Consider the following 19880-nt stretch of genomic DNA (forward strand, 5'->3'; position numbering starts at 1 on the left):
AAGAAAACAAAATGGACATAAGTGTTGCCAGGGTAGTAATTTTTTTACCCTACTTTGCTCATATAATGTGAGAACTAATAAAAATTGGACCTCGGATTAAACAACGCCGTGGTGGAAATTTGACTGAAATTATCTTTGAAACATCAAATATTTTTTTACATGATATAAAAATATCCGTTTTATGTTAAATAAAATTTGTTTTACATTTCAAGTTCAAAGTTAATTAATGCAATTACTCTTATTAAATGACCCTTTACTTATCTACTCTGTTGTGTCAATCAATGTTTTCGCTTGCACAATAAAATTTTAGAGAAATTAACAGATTGCCTTTTTTTTTTAACCTTACATTTGTGTTATGATTATATTTTTTCCCATCGTGCAACATTACGCGACGACTACATGAATGCGCGCGGTGTAAGCGGGGCAAAGTAAGGGGATTTTTGGACACAGTCCGATGTATTCAAATATGATTCTACGCTCTTTCTGGACTATTTTTAATTTTATGAGGTACATATTTTAAAAGTGATTTGTCACATGAAAAAAGAGCTGAAAAAAGAGCTGAAAAAAAAGAAAAACTTTTCCAAAAATTACAATAGAGATGTAAGACATTTAAGAGAAAGGGGATTTTCTAATGAGTCGGGAGAGGTTCGCAGGTATCGGTCATTCCTGATTATGCTGCAAACTGTGTCTCTGTATTAAATTTATGTATAATGTTGTTATTATTAGTTTCAATGTTAATTTGTTTCAGTCAAATGAAGTTTCGTCTTTTGTCGTGATGCACGATTTCAAATAAATACAATACGTTACAAATGTCAATATAATCTATAAAGCCTCTGTGGTTCCAACAATGTTAAATAATGCTTAGCTAAGTCCTTCTCGTAAGCTCCGTGGCGTAATAAAAACGGAAAAAATGCAGTAAAAAGGCAAAGAATCAATTTTACCATGAGGCACAAACCAAAAAATGGTGGTCACTTAAACCAGCGAGTCATATGTTCTTAATCCAATCATATGGAGTTAAGGACTGGATTTTCCTTAGTGGGAGGGATTTGAGTAGGAAAATTCCTTGATGATTTTCCAAATGGTTGAGTTTACTGTTTACCATATTGATGTGCCATATTCTTCTTCTTCTTCTTCGGCAGCCTTATTCTCTCCAGTGCTGGATAAAGGCCTCTTCCAAACGTCTCCATTCCTTCCTATCACCCGCTTTCATCATCCACGTTTTACCGGCAATAGAGGCAATGTCGTCGCCCATCTTTTCTGTGGCCCTCCAACACTTCTTTTGTTTGCCCATGGTCTTCACTTTATTATTCTGGGTGTCCACCTGCCATCATTTTGTCTCGCCAAGTGCCCTGCCCACTGCCATTTCAATTTCGCTGCATGATCCATGATATCCACGACTCCAGTTTGGCACCTTATTTATTTATTTCTTATTCTGTCTCTTAGACATACACCGAGCATCTGTCTTTCCATGGATCGTTGCGTGCATTTTAATTTCTGGCTACTTTTTTGTGTTATAGACATGGTTTTTAGTCCATATGTTGTCACCGGCAATATGCACGATTCGTGTACTCGTCTTTTCAAGCATAAAGGGACTTGTTTATTTTGAAAAATAAATTGAAGTTTGCCGAAAGCAGCCCAACATAGCCCCATTCTTCTTGGTAACTCCGCTATCTGGTTATCTTTACCAAGTTTGACTTTGTGTCCTAGATAAATGTATTCATCAACCACTTCGATTTTATTATCGTTAATGAAAATGTCTCGTCCTGTTGGACTCATAATCTTTGTTTTATGAATATTCATTGATGTGCCATAGATATGTTTTTAAAAATATTTTTACAATTATTGTTTATGTTTCTAATCCTATATTTGTGGTGATATACTCATGTGTCTTTGTCATATAATTACTCGTCCCATCTCAACACGGGATTTCTAGTCCCATGGAGTTGAGACTTATGTCTCGAATAATGTACAATAACCTTATCTATATAAATAAATAGATAAATGAATAAATAAACCTCTGTTGTAATGTGTTAATCTTAATGAAGGTTCTAAAAGGTGAAATCCAGTATTTTATCTACAAATATTTGAAAAAACACAAAGTATTATAATAAAACCATCAGGTCAAAGAAGAAGTTTAAAAATTGAAAATATGTTTTCAGGCGTTGCCTAGTATGTGAAACAATTAAATCAGATGAATATCTTCACAACAATAAAGGTCTCAGCTCTTGAACTTCACTAAAAACAACAGATGGAAGAATTGAAGAAATGTGGACATTCAAACATAGGCGAAATGGTGAACGTTACACAGTGTGTTCCAGTGGTCACTTAAACCAACCAGTAACGGGTCATACACCCATCCTTTTGTTGTAACACAATTTAATAATATGTATGATTTTTATTTAGAAACTTTGCTGGTCCGTCTTTAAACTGTATTTAAAAAAATAAAAATATTATATCATTATCGACTGTTTGTTTTTTTTTAATAAATAAATAAATAAGCCCTGTAAATGCCTAGACTTTCATATTATTTTCTCTAAAATGTTCAGCATTCCTGTTGTGATTTGTTTATAAAAAAAAACTCGTTTTAGCTTCACAAAACAACACGTAAATTAAAATATTAAAATATAGTTGCATGCAGCAAAAAGGCAAACTTCGTGATTTTGAAAATTTTCGACTAAATTTCAGTGCTACAGAGAATCATCTACCACAAAAAAACCAAGTCCACTTACATTTAAAAGTTTTTTACGAAATTTATAATTGTGTGTTGATCAAGTCAGTTTATGGAAATATTGACAAAATCAAAACATTTCTAGCTAATGCTTTGAACTATATAGAGCAAAATAAACTTAAAATCAAAAGCGTACTCAATGATAAACCCATGAGTCCGTGTTTATGTAAAACTTCAACCTTGAATCGTCAACAAATTGTGAAATTGTCTAAACAACTTTTGTTGAAAATTGTCAATTAATTTGATTTTGCAAGGAATGTTGAAAAAAGACAACGGCTGCTGAATATTCCGGTGATAACTGTCAACTATCGGATTTATGGCTGGCCGGGTCGCATACTCCGGATGCCTTCCTCAGCCTTACCATGGTTGCTTAAATGTAACAAAAATAAAACTCTTTGTGTGTTTACGCCAACCGCGAGCTTAGTAATAATACAAAAGCATTCAAAATTACACATCATCGGGTGAAAATACAAACCAAACCAAAATAACCATACAAAATAGTACTAAGGAATATTGAAAGCAGAGAAAAAGAACTATGGAATACAATGTTTTTAATTTAACATATTACAACAGAGATGAAGAACATTCAAGAGAAGGTAATATAGAAGTCTAGAAGTCAAAATGATGGCTGGTGGACACCCAGAATAATAAAGTGGAGACCATGGGCAAACAAAAGAAGTGTTGGAAGGCCACAGAAAAGATGGGTCGACGACTTTGCCTCTATTGCCGGTAAAACGTGGATGATGAAAGCGGGTGATAGGAAGGAATGGATACGTTTGGAAGAGGCCGCCATCCGCCATCCAGCAGTGGACAGAATAAGGCTGCAGAAGAAGAATATGAAAGTCTAGGCATCTACAGGGCTTATGACCTGTCATTGGCTGGTTTAAGTGGCCACTTTACACACTGTGTAACATTCACCATTTTGCCCATAATTGAACATATATATTCTCTCAATTCTTTCATCTGTTGATGTTTGTGGAGTTAAAGAGCTGAAACCTTTATTTATGCGGTAGATGTCTAGACTTCTATATTACCTTCTCTTAAATATTCTTCATCTCTATTGTAATATATTATATTTAACAGCTCCCCAGAGAGTTGAATTCAGTCCTTGTCTACAAAAATTTGGACAAACTCAAAATATTGTTGATAAATCCACCTAGTCCATGAAAAAGTATAGAAATTGAAAAAATAAAATTTTCAGACGTTGCCTAGTATGTTGGTGAAATAATTCAATTAGATGAATCTCACCCGCTTTAATAAAGGTTCCAGCTCTTTAACTTCATAAACATCAACAGATGAAAGAATTGAAGGAATAAAGATGTGTTTAAATATGGGCAGAATGGTGAATGTTACACAGGGTGTAAAGTGGCCACTTAAACCAGCCAATGACAGGTCATAAGCCCTGTAGATGCCTAGACTTCTATATTACCTTCTCTTAAATGTTCTTCATCTCTGTTGTAATATGTTAATGTTAACAGCTCCCTAAAGAGTTGAATCTAGTCCTTGTCTACAAAAATTTGGACAAACTCAAAATATTGTTGATAAATCCACCTGGTCCATGAAGAAGTATAGAAATTGAAAAAATAAAATTTTCAGGCGTTGCCTAGTATGTAGATGAAATAATTCAATTAGATACATCTCACCGCATAAATAAAGGTTTTTAGCTCTTTAACTTCACAAACATCAACAGATGAAAGAATTGAAGGAATATATATATATAGATGTTCAAATATGGGCTGAATGGTGAATGTTACACAGTGTGTAAAGTGGCCACTTAAACCAGCTATTGACAGGTCATAAGCCCTGTAGATGCCTAGAGTTCTATATTATCTCCTCTTAAATGTTCTTCATCTCTGTTGTAATATGTTAATACAAACAACTCCCCAGGGAATCCAGTCCGTGTCTAAAAAAATTCGGACAAACTCAAAATATTGTTGTAATTAATTTAAGTATTTCCGGAAAGATATTTAAGGGAGGTAACTTATTCCAAATTCAGGCAATTTGAATAAAAAAGGAATTGCCAAAGAATGATGTGAAACGGTTCTCTTCTGAACAGAACGAAAAAAAAGACCATGATCAGAAATGTCAATGAAATTTTCAGAAAGATATTAAGGTACGTATGGATTATGAAGCATGCTATAAAGAAGTGACAGAGATTGAAAGTTTATACGCTGATTAAAACGAAGCCACTTAAGTTCAGTGCGAAAGAGTAATAGAGTTTATGAGCCAATCGTGGTACTCGTAGATTATTTTTTAAGTACCGTCGGGGAAAACGCCATAAACGATAAATAAAAAATACATAATGTTTTCACGAGCAGTTACAGGTATAAATTTTCCCGAAATGGACTCAAAACACTTGAAGTATTTGTTTTATGGCGTTTGTTTCGTTTTGGTTTTTAACTATGTAGAAAGCGACCGTGAGTTCAAATTTATTTTTTATTGTGGTATCGTCAAGTCAATGTCAAAATCATGAATCTATTGGGACTTGAATCCATCACTTGCGATTACTTTCTTCCATCTTTTTACTATCTTGAAAGAACCCATATTTTGAGGTTATCCACGAATCGGGCAATTTTTCGGCATCTTCATAAGAATGGAAGAGTCATCGATCGGAACAAATGTTAATCGGAAGGAGCAATGTCTGGTGAATATAGTGAGGTAGGATTTGCCATTTGAGGGTTTTCAAGTTTGTTTTGACTGGCCTTGCAACATGTGACCGAGCGTTGTCAGTTGGTCTGGGTGTTGTGGTGAATTTTTCACTAACTCCTTTCATATCCCATCTTTCCCACTTGCTGACAAGTCTCTAAAATAGAAGCTTAGCGAGTTATTCCTTTAAAAAAAATACGAGTTGTGGTGCAATGTGCAATAATACAAAAAAATGTACTTGTTTAATTATTTAAATGTATTTTTTTTCAATTTACAGATGAAAATACTCGTGCACTGTCACAGGATGAGATTCAAAGTGAGTTTTTTAATACTTTCTGATAAGAAATAGTGCCACAGAATTATAATAGTCCGGAAACCGCTTACGTACATCGAACTGAAGCCAACTACGTTTTACGTTTTGGACTCTGTAGACGTCGCTTAGTTTGAAACTGCCGATTTAAATTTAACTACGCCGTGTTGTGTCGTTTTTAAGTTTCAAAATTCTGCTGGAATTAAAAGCGAATAGGGTGGGATTACATTTCACGTGTAAGTAGCGAATTCTCAAATAACATTATTTAAGAATTCGCTTATTTTACCGTCTGTCAGATTGTTGAATAAAACAAGGCCGACATTTTGTTAGTATTGCCAGGATAGTAAAAAATTTTACTCAGCTATCTTTTAATGAGCCTTAGTTTATTGAGCTATATTAATTTGACTTAAATACTAAATGATTATTTTGAATATTTTTTTTTCGTTTGCCTAATAAAAGGACCTGATTATTTTTTATAGTCCACTCAATTAACAGTTAACAATCAATAAACAATTAATGTTGGCAAAAAAAAAAAAATGGATAACATTTGACCGCTTCGATTACTGCGAATTTTCTCCTAAATTAAAGGGTATTGACATTGAATAGGTGGACACATTTAAATACCTCGGCAGCATTCTAACAGAGACCCTCGACCCAGATATAGAAATTAAATGCAGAATTGAGACAGCAAGAGCTGCTTTTAATAAAATTAAATCTCTCTTCTGCAATGCTAATCTCAACTTGAAAATACGGCAAATATTGATAAAATGTTAGGTGGTCTGTATTGTTGTATGGCTGTGAGACTTGGACTCTGAAAGTGAACACTATGAATAGACTGGAAGTTTTTGAGATGTGGTTGCATCGCAGAATGCTTAAGATTATCTTAGACATACCAGATAACGAACTCAAAAGTTTTAAGTCGAGCTAGAACGAACAGAGAACTCTTAACCACCATAAAAGTTCGTAAAATTTCATATGTGGGGTATATAATGCGTGGAGAAAAGTACCAATTGCTTCATTTAATTTTGGAAGGCAAGATTGAGGGGCCACAGAGGGGCTGGAAGAAGACAAATGTCCTGGCTGCGAAATATACGAGACTGGACTGGCTTCAGGACTGTGGAGCAGATTTTCCGGACAGCACAGGACAGGGAGACTTTTGCCAACATTGGGGATACCTGACCGGGCCTAAGAAAAGAAGTCCACCCAATAAAATATTCATTAAAATATAGGCGTATACTTTTTTGATCACTCTCATGATTTTGATTCGGAGGTTATATAACGATCTTAAAATCTTTTGATGAAATGTTAGAATTGTATCTGTAAATAATAAAATATAAATATATCAATGTGAATTGTATTTTTTTATCATTTCAGGTGACTTGTGCTATAAGTGGAGACACAGGCGATGGCCATTTTGGGCAGCTCCGGAGTACAAAAAGTTCCTAAAAGAGTATCGTAAGAAATTCTTTTATGAAGATGGAAAGCAACTATCCAATAGCGAAATTTACGACAAATGCAAAGTATACCCCAGCGGGATATTGAATCCAACTGATAACTCCACTCACTGTAAGAGCAATCAATCTGTAGTGTTTAATGTGTAAAAATCTTAGGACACAAACACCATCTGTTGGTAAAATATCGATGCACTGTGGAGCCAAATTCAAAGTTCACGATAAAAAGTAAAAAGTGTAAAGTTTTTTAACACTTTGTATCCCGGAGACGTGTAAACACGTGATTATATAACCACGCGTTGTGTCCCGGTCCCGTGTTTTCACGTGAATTACCAACTTTTCAAAAAAGTGCATTTCATTGACATCTAGTGACTTTTATCAGTACTTTTTCGCTGCTGGTAAATTAAGCGAAAACACGGGACCGGGACACAGCGCGTGGTTATTAAAATCATGTGTTTACACGGCTTCGGGATACAAAGCACAAAAAGAGAGTGAGACGCTGTAGGTATATGTGCGAACATTGCAATGTGGCTCTCCATAAAAGCTTATGTTGGCAAAACAATTCATACAAAAATAGCTTATTAATTTGTTTTAAATAAATATGAGAAGTTAGAATTGATACAACCTTATATTTATTTATAATTATGACACGTTTAAGAAACCCTTCACAAGGCATGAAAATTCAGAAAAAAACATCGGCAGAATGGTGACTGTTACACAGTGTGTAAAGTGGCCACTTAAACCAGCCAATGACAGGTCATAAGCCTTGAAAATGCCTAGACTTCCATATTCCCTTCCCAAAAATATTTTCCCTCTCTGTTGAAATAAATTTAAAAATGAATAACTCCCTAGGGAGGAAATCCAGCCAGTCTGCAAGCATTTGGACACACTCAAACATGTTGAATATATTATTTGATCAAAAAACCTTGTATTTTTCGTACTTTGTTCGTACATAGAAGCTTTATTTTTCGTTTTTTTTTTAAAACAGTTTTTTATGGATTTTCTCAAAATGTTCACAGAGTCGCAACGACGATATATATATATATATTATTTTTTTATAAACATATGCGGCAAATTGCCTCCTACAAGACTTATAATATAAACAAATTTGGTTTAATATATTTTTTTAAACAAACATTACTTTATACTTAAGATTTAGGTACAAAAATTAAACCTTAAAATTATATAACACAATCAGAAAAAGTTTAAAACTATTAAAAATTAAAGTAAAAACCTAATTAAATAATAAAATATTTAAAAGGATAAATATAACAAGAAAATAAGCACTATTCCATATAACAATTATACTAAAACTTATCATAAAAGAAATCAAACACTGATTTGAGTCTAATGAAGTCATGTTTTTCTTCTTTGGTCTCAATCCTGGGATTGGCTGGCAGCAATTATTTTTATCCTTCTCCTCCATTCCTCCCTGTCTTGTGCGGCTCTTTTAAAGTCAACATATGATGAGCAGCGTGGCATATACATAGCCGATCCATCTCGCTCGCCTTTCGGACAAGGTCCTGAGCAAGTGCCTTCCACCTTCGATTCTTGGAGAACCTCCTCATTTGTAATGTGGTCTCTCCAGGAAATTCCTAGTAGTCTTCTATAGGACCACATCTCAAAAGCCTCTAGTCTCCATTTATCTCTTTCGGAAAGGCACCATGTCTCGCAGACATACATCAAGATACTCCATACATAGGTCTTGATTAGGAGTGTTCTTAGTTTTAAGTCTATATTATTTGATTTAATTATTTTTGACCTTTTATTAAATTCAAGTCTAGCTTGATGTATACGGCTGTCGACCTCGCTCTTGGACCGAACGTCCCACGTTATTTTGCTCCCGAGGTAGACAAACTCCTTGGTATTCTTAAGTCATGTTAAATAGACTCAAATCAGTGTTTGATTTCTTTTATTATTAGTCTTAGTTTAAATATGGAGTTCTACAAAATAAACACCAAATTAATCAATAAATTTACCATTCACCATCTTTGAAAAAGTTCAATAGGTTTGATCTATAAGATCAATATTGTACACCGATTATATTTGATACGTGGGAATAACTATTGCCGACTTCCTGGAGTCTATTTAATACAGCATTACAAGTAAACACATTGATTTTTACTATTATGATTATTTTTATATATTTTTAGATAATGTTTGCTACTATGCGAAGTTCGGTTTCTGGTTCACGGTGTGTAAGACAGAAAGTGAGGGTAAAGAGAGACAAAGATTGCTCTTCAAATACTTGGCTTTCGACGGGCAGAAAATAGATGCTCGTCATGCAATGATGCTGTGTTGTAATTTTAAGGACTTGACATGTGATAATTGCTTACAATTAAAAGGTAATTTTCTTTCGATATATTTATGTTTTTTTTTGTGTACATCTTTTGAGACTTAATAAAGTCCCTCGTTATCCTGAAAAAAACCACTGAGGCTTAGATTAATGTTTTTTAAATATTTTATTTGAGGTTTTATTTACAAACCTACATTATTTAGCCAAATATTTTTTTCATATTATAAATATAATCATTAAGAGTAGAATATCAATTCATATTCTACTCGTAATGATTATATTTTTGACAGCTTATTTAAAGGTTGTCTGAGTCTTTTGTTTAGTTTTGTCTGGTAGTTTATTGCATTATTTAAGTCCCTGGTTTATTAGTCTCAACTGTCCTTGTCACGTTTTAGAAAGTTGTATAATATGATATTTTTCTGATATTCTCGTATTGTGTCCATGTTTACTACAACTTTTTTCAAGTTTTAGTTTTTCATCTACAATTACAGCAGTGGCTAATTTATGAAAAAAATTAAGGATTCTAGTTGAAAGAGTTCAGTTACATTGAATTATTAAGTTTGTTTAAAGGGTTCTTTAGTTGCTGTTAGATAAGGACCCTTGCTGTTTATAATATATATAAACGAATTGTGCAATTTAAATATTAACGCTCGTATAATCACCTTTGCAGACGATACAGTTCTTGTATTTGAAGGTGATAATTGGGAGGAAACACACGTTAAGGCCGAAACAGGAATGAATATTCTTAAAAACTGGCTCAAAGATAATTTGCTGACACTAAACTCAAAGAAAACCAAATACGTAAAATTCAGCCCAAATATAAAAGGCCTACCAAGAATAGAATTAAGGATAAAAATTCATAATACAAATTGTAACACGCTCACCAGCTGTAATTGCTACCATCTGGAATGTGTACAAGACATCAAATATTTAGGAATCTTTATTGACGCACACCTTAACTGGAGAAAACACATTAACTATTTAGTGGGTAGAGTTAGGAAACTAATCTATATCTTTATAACACTGCGTAACATATTGTCCATTGTAGATATTAAAAGTATATACTATGGTTTGTGCAACTCTGTTTTGGCCTATGGATGTATTTGTTGGGGAGGAGCTGCCAAGACTATTCTTGATCCATTGGTTAAGGTACATAAATCAATATTGAGGATAATATTGCGAAAACCGCACAATCATCCGAGTGAAGGCCTTTTCAAATCCTTAGACGTCCTTGGCTTAAGGCAAATCTACATGAGGAAAGTAATACTAGACATCCACAAAAATAGGAGCACTCAGGTGATTGTGAGTCATGCGCACTCAACCAGGAGTACAGTAAGAAACGATTTGGTGATTCCAATAGCACGTACAGCGGTATTCCAAAAATCGTTTCTATATAACGGACCTAAACTATACAACCTGATACCGTCTTTTTGGAAATCTGATAAACCATCAGTTTTGAAAAGAAATTTAAAAATTTGGTTGACAGACATTGGAAGTAAGGAATCGGAAAATTTATTAAAGATAGTAATCTAAATATTATGCTACCCCATTGAATCATATATAAATTTATTGTATTTTTGCATGTGCATATATATCGTGTATGAATGTGTGTATATATATATATGTATATGTATGTATATGTGTGTATATATGTATGTATGTGTATATGTATGTACGAAGTATGTATGCTTTATATTTGTGTATTTAATTGTATTTTTACATTTAATGTAAACTTAATTTTTTTTTCTTTTCTTCTCTTTTGGGCTATAACTGTTTTTTTTTTTATTTCTTCAATATCGTTTTTTTATTTATAGGAAAAATATTCGTAAACCATATTTGCCGCAACAAATCGGTTTCTTAGAACAGGCATTTGCCCATATAGGAACCGATTGCAACATTAGGCGTATTAATATTTCTGGCTTGCCGACCCTTCATATACTGAGCCTACTCCTAGTACTAGCAGAATTTTGCCAGAGTGTTTTTTGTGCCATTTTGTAACATTGTATGTATAAACTAATAAATAAATAAATAAATAAATAAATAAATAAAGGGAGATCATATACTAACTTTAATATTTAATTTTGCTTTCTGTCTTTGTAGTCCGTTCAAGTAATTTTGAATTCCTGTGTCCCTTAATTGTTGCATATAACTTATTTTAGTTTTGACGTAAGCTTCATAAAATTAGATTTTTATCCGTTTTTGGAACAAAGTTTTTGATTTTTTTTTAAATATACGATAATGTTCCCTGTCGTCGTATTGAATGTAAGCTTTGCAATATTTTAAAATAATATTATAAGCCTTTCTTTTGTATTATCGCTTGATAAATGATATGATTTCATATGTTTAGTACTTGACACCAGTTTATTAATATTTTTTTATTTATAAATGATAATGTTTTTTTCAAATATGTAAGTATTATTTTATTTTTCAGCTGAGTTATGCCATTTTACTGCTCAAGGAAGATGGAAAGGACCTCCGCCAGAAAGGAAATACATAGAAAACTTCTTTTATGCGGGTTATCAACGTATCGATTGGAAAGAAATTTGGAATAAATGTGAAAAGAATTTACATAAAAAAAAATATGCTGCGGAAAGCGTTCATTACCCAATTTTGACAAGATTGATGTTTCCATCAATTAAAACAAATAGTAAAAAATATACCAAATCCAAATTAAAGCCTTCGCAAGGTGTTATATATAACTTAGATAATCTTAACCATTCCATAAATGTTTCCGAATCGGAAGATTCAGTAAATCCTAGTTTAATTAAAAAAATAATTGACCAGATTTTAAAACTATATAAGTCTTTTAAAAATAAAGATCCGCAAAAATCAAAACTGAAACCTGATTTTGTATATGAATCGATGAAGAATGATATTTCTGTCAACAAGGAATCTCACAAACATAAACACTTTCATTTTCATCTTGGCGGTTACGAGAATGATTCAAAATCTAGAAATACTCGCCGCTTTAAAGAAAAAGGAAATGATGATAATCTATCTCCAAAAGATAGCTTATGTACAGATACATTGAAAACAAAAAAAAACAATCCAGATACAAAGTGTTTAACGTTTGAAATTTCAACGGATGGAACAATTGAGAATTTAACAGGTTCTGAAACTTTTTTAACAGATCGTACAGAAAGAACACAAACAGAATCTTTGGAGTCTTCAACACCAGTAGATACTACTCAGGCTTCAGAAGAAACTTCTGAATCTTCATCTGATGTTTCAGTAACCGAAACAACTCAGGTAGATTTTTCAGACATTTACACGTCTGAAAAAACTAGGGAAGATACTTCTAATGCGGAAATAACCGAAAGCCTTTTAGAATCATCTTTTTCAACAGAGAGTGTATTAGATTCTTCATTTTTAACAGAAACTGTTTCACTAGATTGTTCCACACCAACAGAAAACTCATTTTCTTCAGATTTTTTAGACATTAACATACCTAAACAAACCACAATAACTTTTGAAGATACCTCTGATGCAGAAATAACGGAAAGTGTTTCAGATTCTTCATTTTCAACAGAAACTGCTTCATCAGATTGTTTCACGCCAACAGAAAACCCATTTTATTCAGATTATTTAGGTTTTAACACACCTGAAAAAACTACAGTAACTTTCGAAGATACCTCTGATGCGGAAACAACCGAAAATGTTTCAGATTCTTCATTTTCAACGGAAACTGCTTCATCAGATTGTTCTACGCTAACAGAAAACTCGTCGTCACAAGATACAACGACAACATCGGAAAATACACCTGATCTAAAAACTACCGGGTGTGTTTCTGAAACACCCGACGAAAAAAATACGGAATGTATATCTGAAACTCCTCTTTATTCAGAATTGGCGACATCATCAAATTACGCATCGGAAAGTTCAATATTAAAAGATACTAAAACACCTTTGAAAGAAAGCTCAGTATCAGAATGTAAAGATTCTATGACAATAATTGAATATCAGCATGACTCTAATGATGATATTTTGGAGGATTATGAAATAAATTCAAAATTGGATACAAAAGATACAAGAACTTCTTTATTCGCGTCTAAAACAAAGAAAAAAATGAATTCGGAGGACGTGAGTGTTAGGTTTGATTTAAAAGAATCAGATGAATCAAATAACACATTTTATGATTTTCCAATGACTTATGTACCAAAAAAACCTCGATCAGTGACCAATTTATTTCCAGAGGCTAAATCATTCAGCTACAACACTAATCCTGACAGAGAAACAAATTTGGAATTCAAAATAAAAAAAACTCGAAAAACGACAGTATCAAGAAATACCAACGATGGAATAGTAGATAAAGTCTCGCCCTTTTTTAATATTGCAGCTATACATTACACAACAATTATTAACGAAAGGTTTGTTGCAACAACTTCACATGTTGTACCGGATGAAGATGATTTCTTTGATAATGATTTTGACGATGAGGATGATTACAGTGATGAATATGAAAATATTGAATTTTCAAGAAACAAATTAAACAATTCGACTATAAATGAAGGAATAGAGAATAATGTATTCGTAAGGAAATCCAGTGAAGAATAATAACCGACTGACAAATTTACACATATTTATAAATTAACGGAATTTTTTTTTCTTAAAAAAAAATATTTTTTTCAATAAACTTATGCCTAAACTTACCCGTAATAAATATGTCATTTTATTTAATTATATTAGAACACGTTATGTTGTAATTAAATAGGTATGTTGAATAAATTTATTTTATTTCAAGGAGTTTTAAATCCCTGTTAATCATTCATCAGTTGAAACATTGAATATTTAATGATACAATTCACCATTTTAGAAAGTCCTGTCATGCCAACTTTTTGAGACTCAAGACAATTAATCCGTTTATCTCCAATAACTTTGTACTTTATTTTCTGGAAATGGAGGGTGCTGTGAAAACCAGTTTGTTAATTTTGGAGATCGTCATTGTCACGGGTGATTCGTGTAGGCCTCATGTCTACATGTTGTTCAGTGATAGCAAAAGAAACGTCTCAGAATGTTTCAGCAGCTTTACAAAAGTTATATAAATATACCGCGCCCATTATACACAGAGCAAGTGTGTTGTCAGTAATTCCTCATCCACGAGTGAGACCGACAGTGCTTTTCATTGTCCTCACAAGCGTCTGCTCGATCATATCAGACCAAAATCATTACCAAAATTTGTTAGAGCGTATTATTGTAAAGTATCCATATTTTGTAAATTGCTCAAACTCTGCAGCATTAATCTTATCTTAAAAGATTAAAAGCACTGCATATCTTGGAGACAAAGATAAGCTGATTTTGCATAGTTAAAATGGCCGCTGGCGTAGAAGTACGGCAACAACGATTTTTGAACGGTTTTAAGGTGCAGCTTCCAATTGCCCATTCTCTCTACTTCAACGAATTTTTTCGCAAGAGTTACCATTGGAAAATATTGTAACCATAGCTGCGCTGTAGGTCCATTATTTCCAAGTTTATTGAGTGCTGATTGAAACATTTTTGCAATCAAAATGCTTTTGTATTCGAATGCCTGAAGGACTGACGATTTATTGATATAAAAAATGTTGTCTTCTATCGGTTTGCGATCATCTTCCGAAAACTCAATCGACTCGAAAATGAGAGAAGCCAAGCAAAGTGAGTTAATAGATGAGCCCCGTAAGTCATCATTTTATAGATTTAATTCTAGGCATATGATGTTCCAAAGTTCTTTTAAAACACTTCCGGCCATGATATAGCATATATAGCCCATAAGAGACATCAATAATTAAAAGCCTCTTAATCTTACAACTATATTACAAATATCAGAGTTTTCAGTGCTTGATTAAATGATGTCTATACCTTTAAGATAAAGAGACTGGTCAATTCAAGATGCAGGTGTTTTGATTTGATTCTTTGCATTTTTTTACGGCTAAAAGAAGCTAAAAGAAGAAGGCTTTATATCGTGACATAGCTACTCGGCGGGGCGTTAGTAAAAAAGCATGCATACAATTTTAGACTTAATAAAAGGCATCTTTTTTGCCACCTCCTCCATGAAGACATTCTTCCAGGTATAAAAGGAAGGTTCGCCCTTCTCCATAAAGCCATAATTTTACGTTGACAATTCAATCTCATCAGTAGGTGGATATACTGTTTCGAAATCAGCTACTTTTGCAGAATTATATTGCTACCATTAATATTGCTACTATTGCGCCCTCAGAAGACTATCGCCAGACAGCACTATCGTTTACCCCACGTCAACCCCTCTTCCTCTAAGGAAAACTAATACCGTTAAATTAGCTCATGATTGTCATCAAAGACCTCTAGTCCGGTGCAGCAGGAGCCGCAGGTATAATGAAAAAGAAAACTGTGTTAAGGCTCTTCCGCCGCATCCCAGCACGTGCCCAAGCCAGAAGCAGCTGCATCCGTTCTCGGACTTCAATATTTATTTATTTATTTAACTTTTTGTACATAATGTTATTTGTACATTGGCGGGCTTATTGCCAAATGGCAATTTCTTCCAACCAACCAATGAAATAAAAGTTTTATTTTTATAATTCAAGTTACAGAATATATTCAATGGAACAAAAAGATTGAACAGCTAAAGATATATAAAAATAGAAATAAACGTAATAAATTACCTTAAATCAAAACTATTACTCAATGGGAAAAGGGAAAAAAGAGGAAAGAGGAAAGGAGGAGAGATTAAGGAAGAGAAAGGAGATGTTTCTTCAGACGTGATTTAAACAGAGATAATGTAGTAACATCTTTGATGGTGGATGGGAGATGATTCCACAGTCGAGCCGCATGGACACTATATGAGTTAGAGAAGAAAGAGGAATTGTGGAAGGGTATTAAGAGAGTGCCTTGAGAACTAAAACGAAGAGGTAAACCATGAACTGATAAGCGTTGAAATTTTTCACGCAGGTATATAGGAGCGTTAGGACTAAGAAGTACATTGAACAGAAGTGAGAGGGAATATTAGTCATGAAATCGAACCATCTTGTATCTAATATTAAAAAAACGTAATATTTCTCTATTATTGTTATTTGGTCCTGTCTGTGCGCATTTATACGGGGTCAATGCGGCCGTCAGGACAAGATTTGTAGCACATAATCTGAGTCTATTTCGCTTTTTCTTTCTTTAGACTATGATGATGATAACTGAATTTTCCGTACGTAAATACAATCTATAATACAACAAACTGTCACTACAGTCACATTAAAAATTACCAGATTGTTTTTATTGAGTTTTCGTGCTGCAGACCGATATAAATTAATAATTGAAATGTAGACATGACATAAATTTGTTATTAGATGCGATATGAATAATTGTACTGTTCACGATATTTGTTGCATTCTTACTTATTTTTGCTGAAGATGAAAGAAAAATCATCAAAATTATTTATTTGTTTGATTGTGGTGTTGTTGGTAGTGATTAAATGTGGTACCGGGTTTGAAGGTAAAAACTGATAATTCAAAAAAACAAACCAATGTCAATTGGCATATTATTTATTATTTTAATTTCTTACTCTATAAACCATATCTCAATTATAATTTCTATTATGTTTTCGTTTTATTTCCTATTGATTTCAACGATTCCATTATTTTGTATATTTGATTATGTGTTTAGAAAAAAACAGCATATATCGATATTATTCCTGGCCGATTACCTTTCTTTCCCATCATTTCCTTGATCCATCCTTATGGTATCTACCTAACGTCAAGATAGAAGATGCACAAAAATAGAAAATTTGGATTCGGAACATTATAAGTAAAATTTTGACATTACAACACATTGATAAAAATTCTTGGAACTGTCGCGTGTCATTGTAAAGGTTGTTTATCAAAAATTGTTAAATATCATAGTCATAAAATGCTTCCATTATTCAATGCACCAATATTAAAGAACATCTTATCAAAGGTAGGTCCACTCCCGTGCTCCTATCATTTATTCAGATTCTCCAACTTTGTACAAAATTGAATGGTATTCGTTTTAACATTATACAGTCCGCTTTTCGTAATCATTTTATTTATTTATTGTTTTATAAGAAAATATTGGCGTTTTTATGATTTACCCAAATATTTCATTTTGAGGGTCATTTTCAACGAGTTGTAAATAACTCACTATTAGAAAATGGGAATCAAGTTGGGGTAGAGTGGGATTTGAACCACGGACCTTTGATCTGCGAGTCCAAACCACAGGACCACAACCCAACTCAAACTCAAATTTATTTATTTTATTTTATTTATTGCATGCATTCGTTTAATACACATTATTTGAGACAAGAGTCCCAACTCCGTGGGAATAAAAGTCCTGTGTTGAGTTAAGACGAGCAATTAGTTGACACAAACACATGAGTATATCACCACAAATATAGGATCAAAAACACAAAAAATAATTCGAAAAAACGTTTACATGGTACATCAATATGGTAAACAGTAAATTCAAACATTTGGAAAATCATCAAGGAGTTTCCTACTCAAATCCCACTAAAGAAAATCCAGTCCTCAACTCCTCGCTTGAAAATAGTTTTTGTCCTTGAGAGCTTAATACGCTCTTCCAAAATATTGAACACTCTCGGTGCGATAAATGAGAGATGTATCCAAACAAAAGTCGTACGGGTTTCTGGTATGATATAATTCGTGCTCCGGGAAAACCTAGTACGGACATTTTGCTGAGACCTCTTTTTATTGTTCGACCAGAAGTGTATATTTTCTTTTTTAGGTACAGTTGTCTCAAATCCAGCACTTTCGTGTACTGCAACAAATGTTCTGATAGGTATGTTGGAGGGCACCGGAATATTATTATGATTAATAATTTCTGTAAAATTATAAGAGGCTTTGGCTGCCACACAATCACCCCAGCCAGCTATTCCATAGGTTGCAGTGGATTGAAACATAGCAAAGTACATACTTCTGAGAGTGACAATATCCAGAATGTCTGTAAAAGAGCAGAAAGATGGCACAGCTTTTTAAACCTAGAGTTTAGTGACTGGAGCTGAGCCTCTCATCGCAAATTCCTATCAATGATAAGAAGAGTAACACCAAGGTATTTTATGGAATCTACCAGTTGCAGAAGTTGGTATGTTTTATCACAGTAAATTCCAAGGTTAAGCGTATTGCTTGGTAGTGTACTGTTATTTATAGAAAATGTCAGATATTTTGTTTTGTCGATATTAAGTGTAAGAACATTATCATCTAGCCATTTGGATCTATTGACAAGGGATCAATACTCCAACCAACAAAACTGACAAAAATCTGATAATACCCGGTGACGAAGTGGCTAAATGTTAACAAAAAGCAAAATGTATAATGTAAAACGAATATAATTCAGTTTTGTGCAAAAATGGAGTATTTTAATCACGGAGAGGAGCACAGAAATGGACCTACCTTTGATGCGATGAGGATTTTTTCAATATTGGCGGTCTGGATTATACAGTTTACTATGAATCATTGAACATTTAATAAAACAATTTTCACAACGACGCCGACGATTCCAAGAATTCTTACGCAATACACTGTAATGCCAAAATTTTGCTTCGAATGTTCCTATTCCAAATATTCTATTTTTGTAAATATTTAGTCTTGATGTTAGGTAGGTACCATAAGAATGGGTCAAGGAAAGGATGGGAAAAAAGGTGAATCGGCCAGGAATAATATCGATAAACGCTGTTTTACACTAAACATTATGTATGTAACTAAATTTGAATGGTTTTATTTTAATATTTATATTTGATTATTTCTTATAATATCTACTTTGAAATGTTATTCTTTTATGTTTTATTTTTTATTATTTTGAATTTATTTTTCAGGATTGTTATTCGATTGCATCACATGAATTAAAAATTGAATTTATTGTTAATTATTATGGCTTAACACGGACACAGCCTAAAAAGCCTTTATTAGTTCATGTATATGTAATAGAGTGTAATTTTGAATTAATAAATAAAATTATGTTCAATTTTTACATCGTCTTCATTCAATAAAATATATACATTATTACAATATTAATACATTATAAAGAAAACAAAGTATTAAAATATATTTTATTCCGATAAACTATTCAATAATAGTTTGTCATCGGGTGCTCAGGCATTAGTTTTAATTAATAATCAAATAAAAAGCCTACAGACATAATACTGTATACATATAAAATAATAATCATAAAAAATAGTTTGAAGAAATATTTTTATTTTTTTTAAAGCAAGAAAATAAAGTAAAACGATACAATTAAAATTAAAGAATAGCAATTTACTTGAATATATTTTAAATATAAGAAAAACAATTAAAGACATATATTAATAGTGTGTGCTCATAAATGTTAACAAAACAAGATAAAAACTAAAACAAAGTAAATCGAAAATTTCAATTCATAACTACGGAAAAAAAAATATGAAAATTAAAAGTACCTAGTAAAATTAAGATCTAAAAAATGCAAATAAAATGAGGAAGAAATAAAAAAAAGGTTAACATAAGA

This window comes from Micrasema longulum, unplaced genomic scaffold (assembly GCF_059751315.1).
Source record: "Micrasema longulum isolate JH-2025_06_02 unplaced genomic scaffold, ASM5975131v1 h1tg000244l, whole genome shotgun sequence".
Classification (NCBI taxonomy): domain Eukaryota; kingdom Metazoa; phylum Arthropoda; class Insecta; order Trichoptera; family Brachycentridae; genus Micrasema; species Micrasema longulum.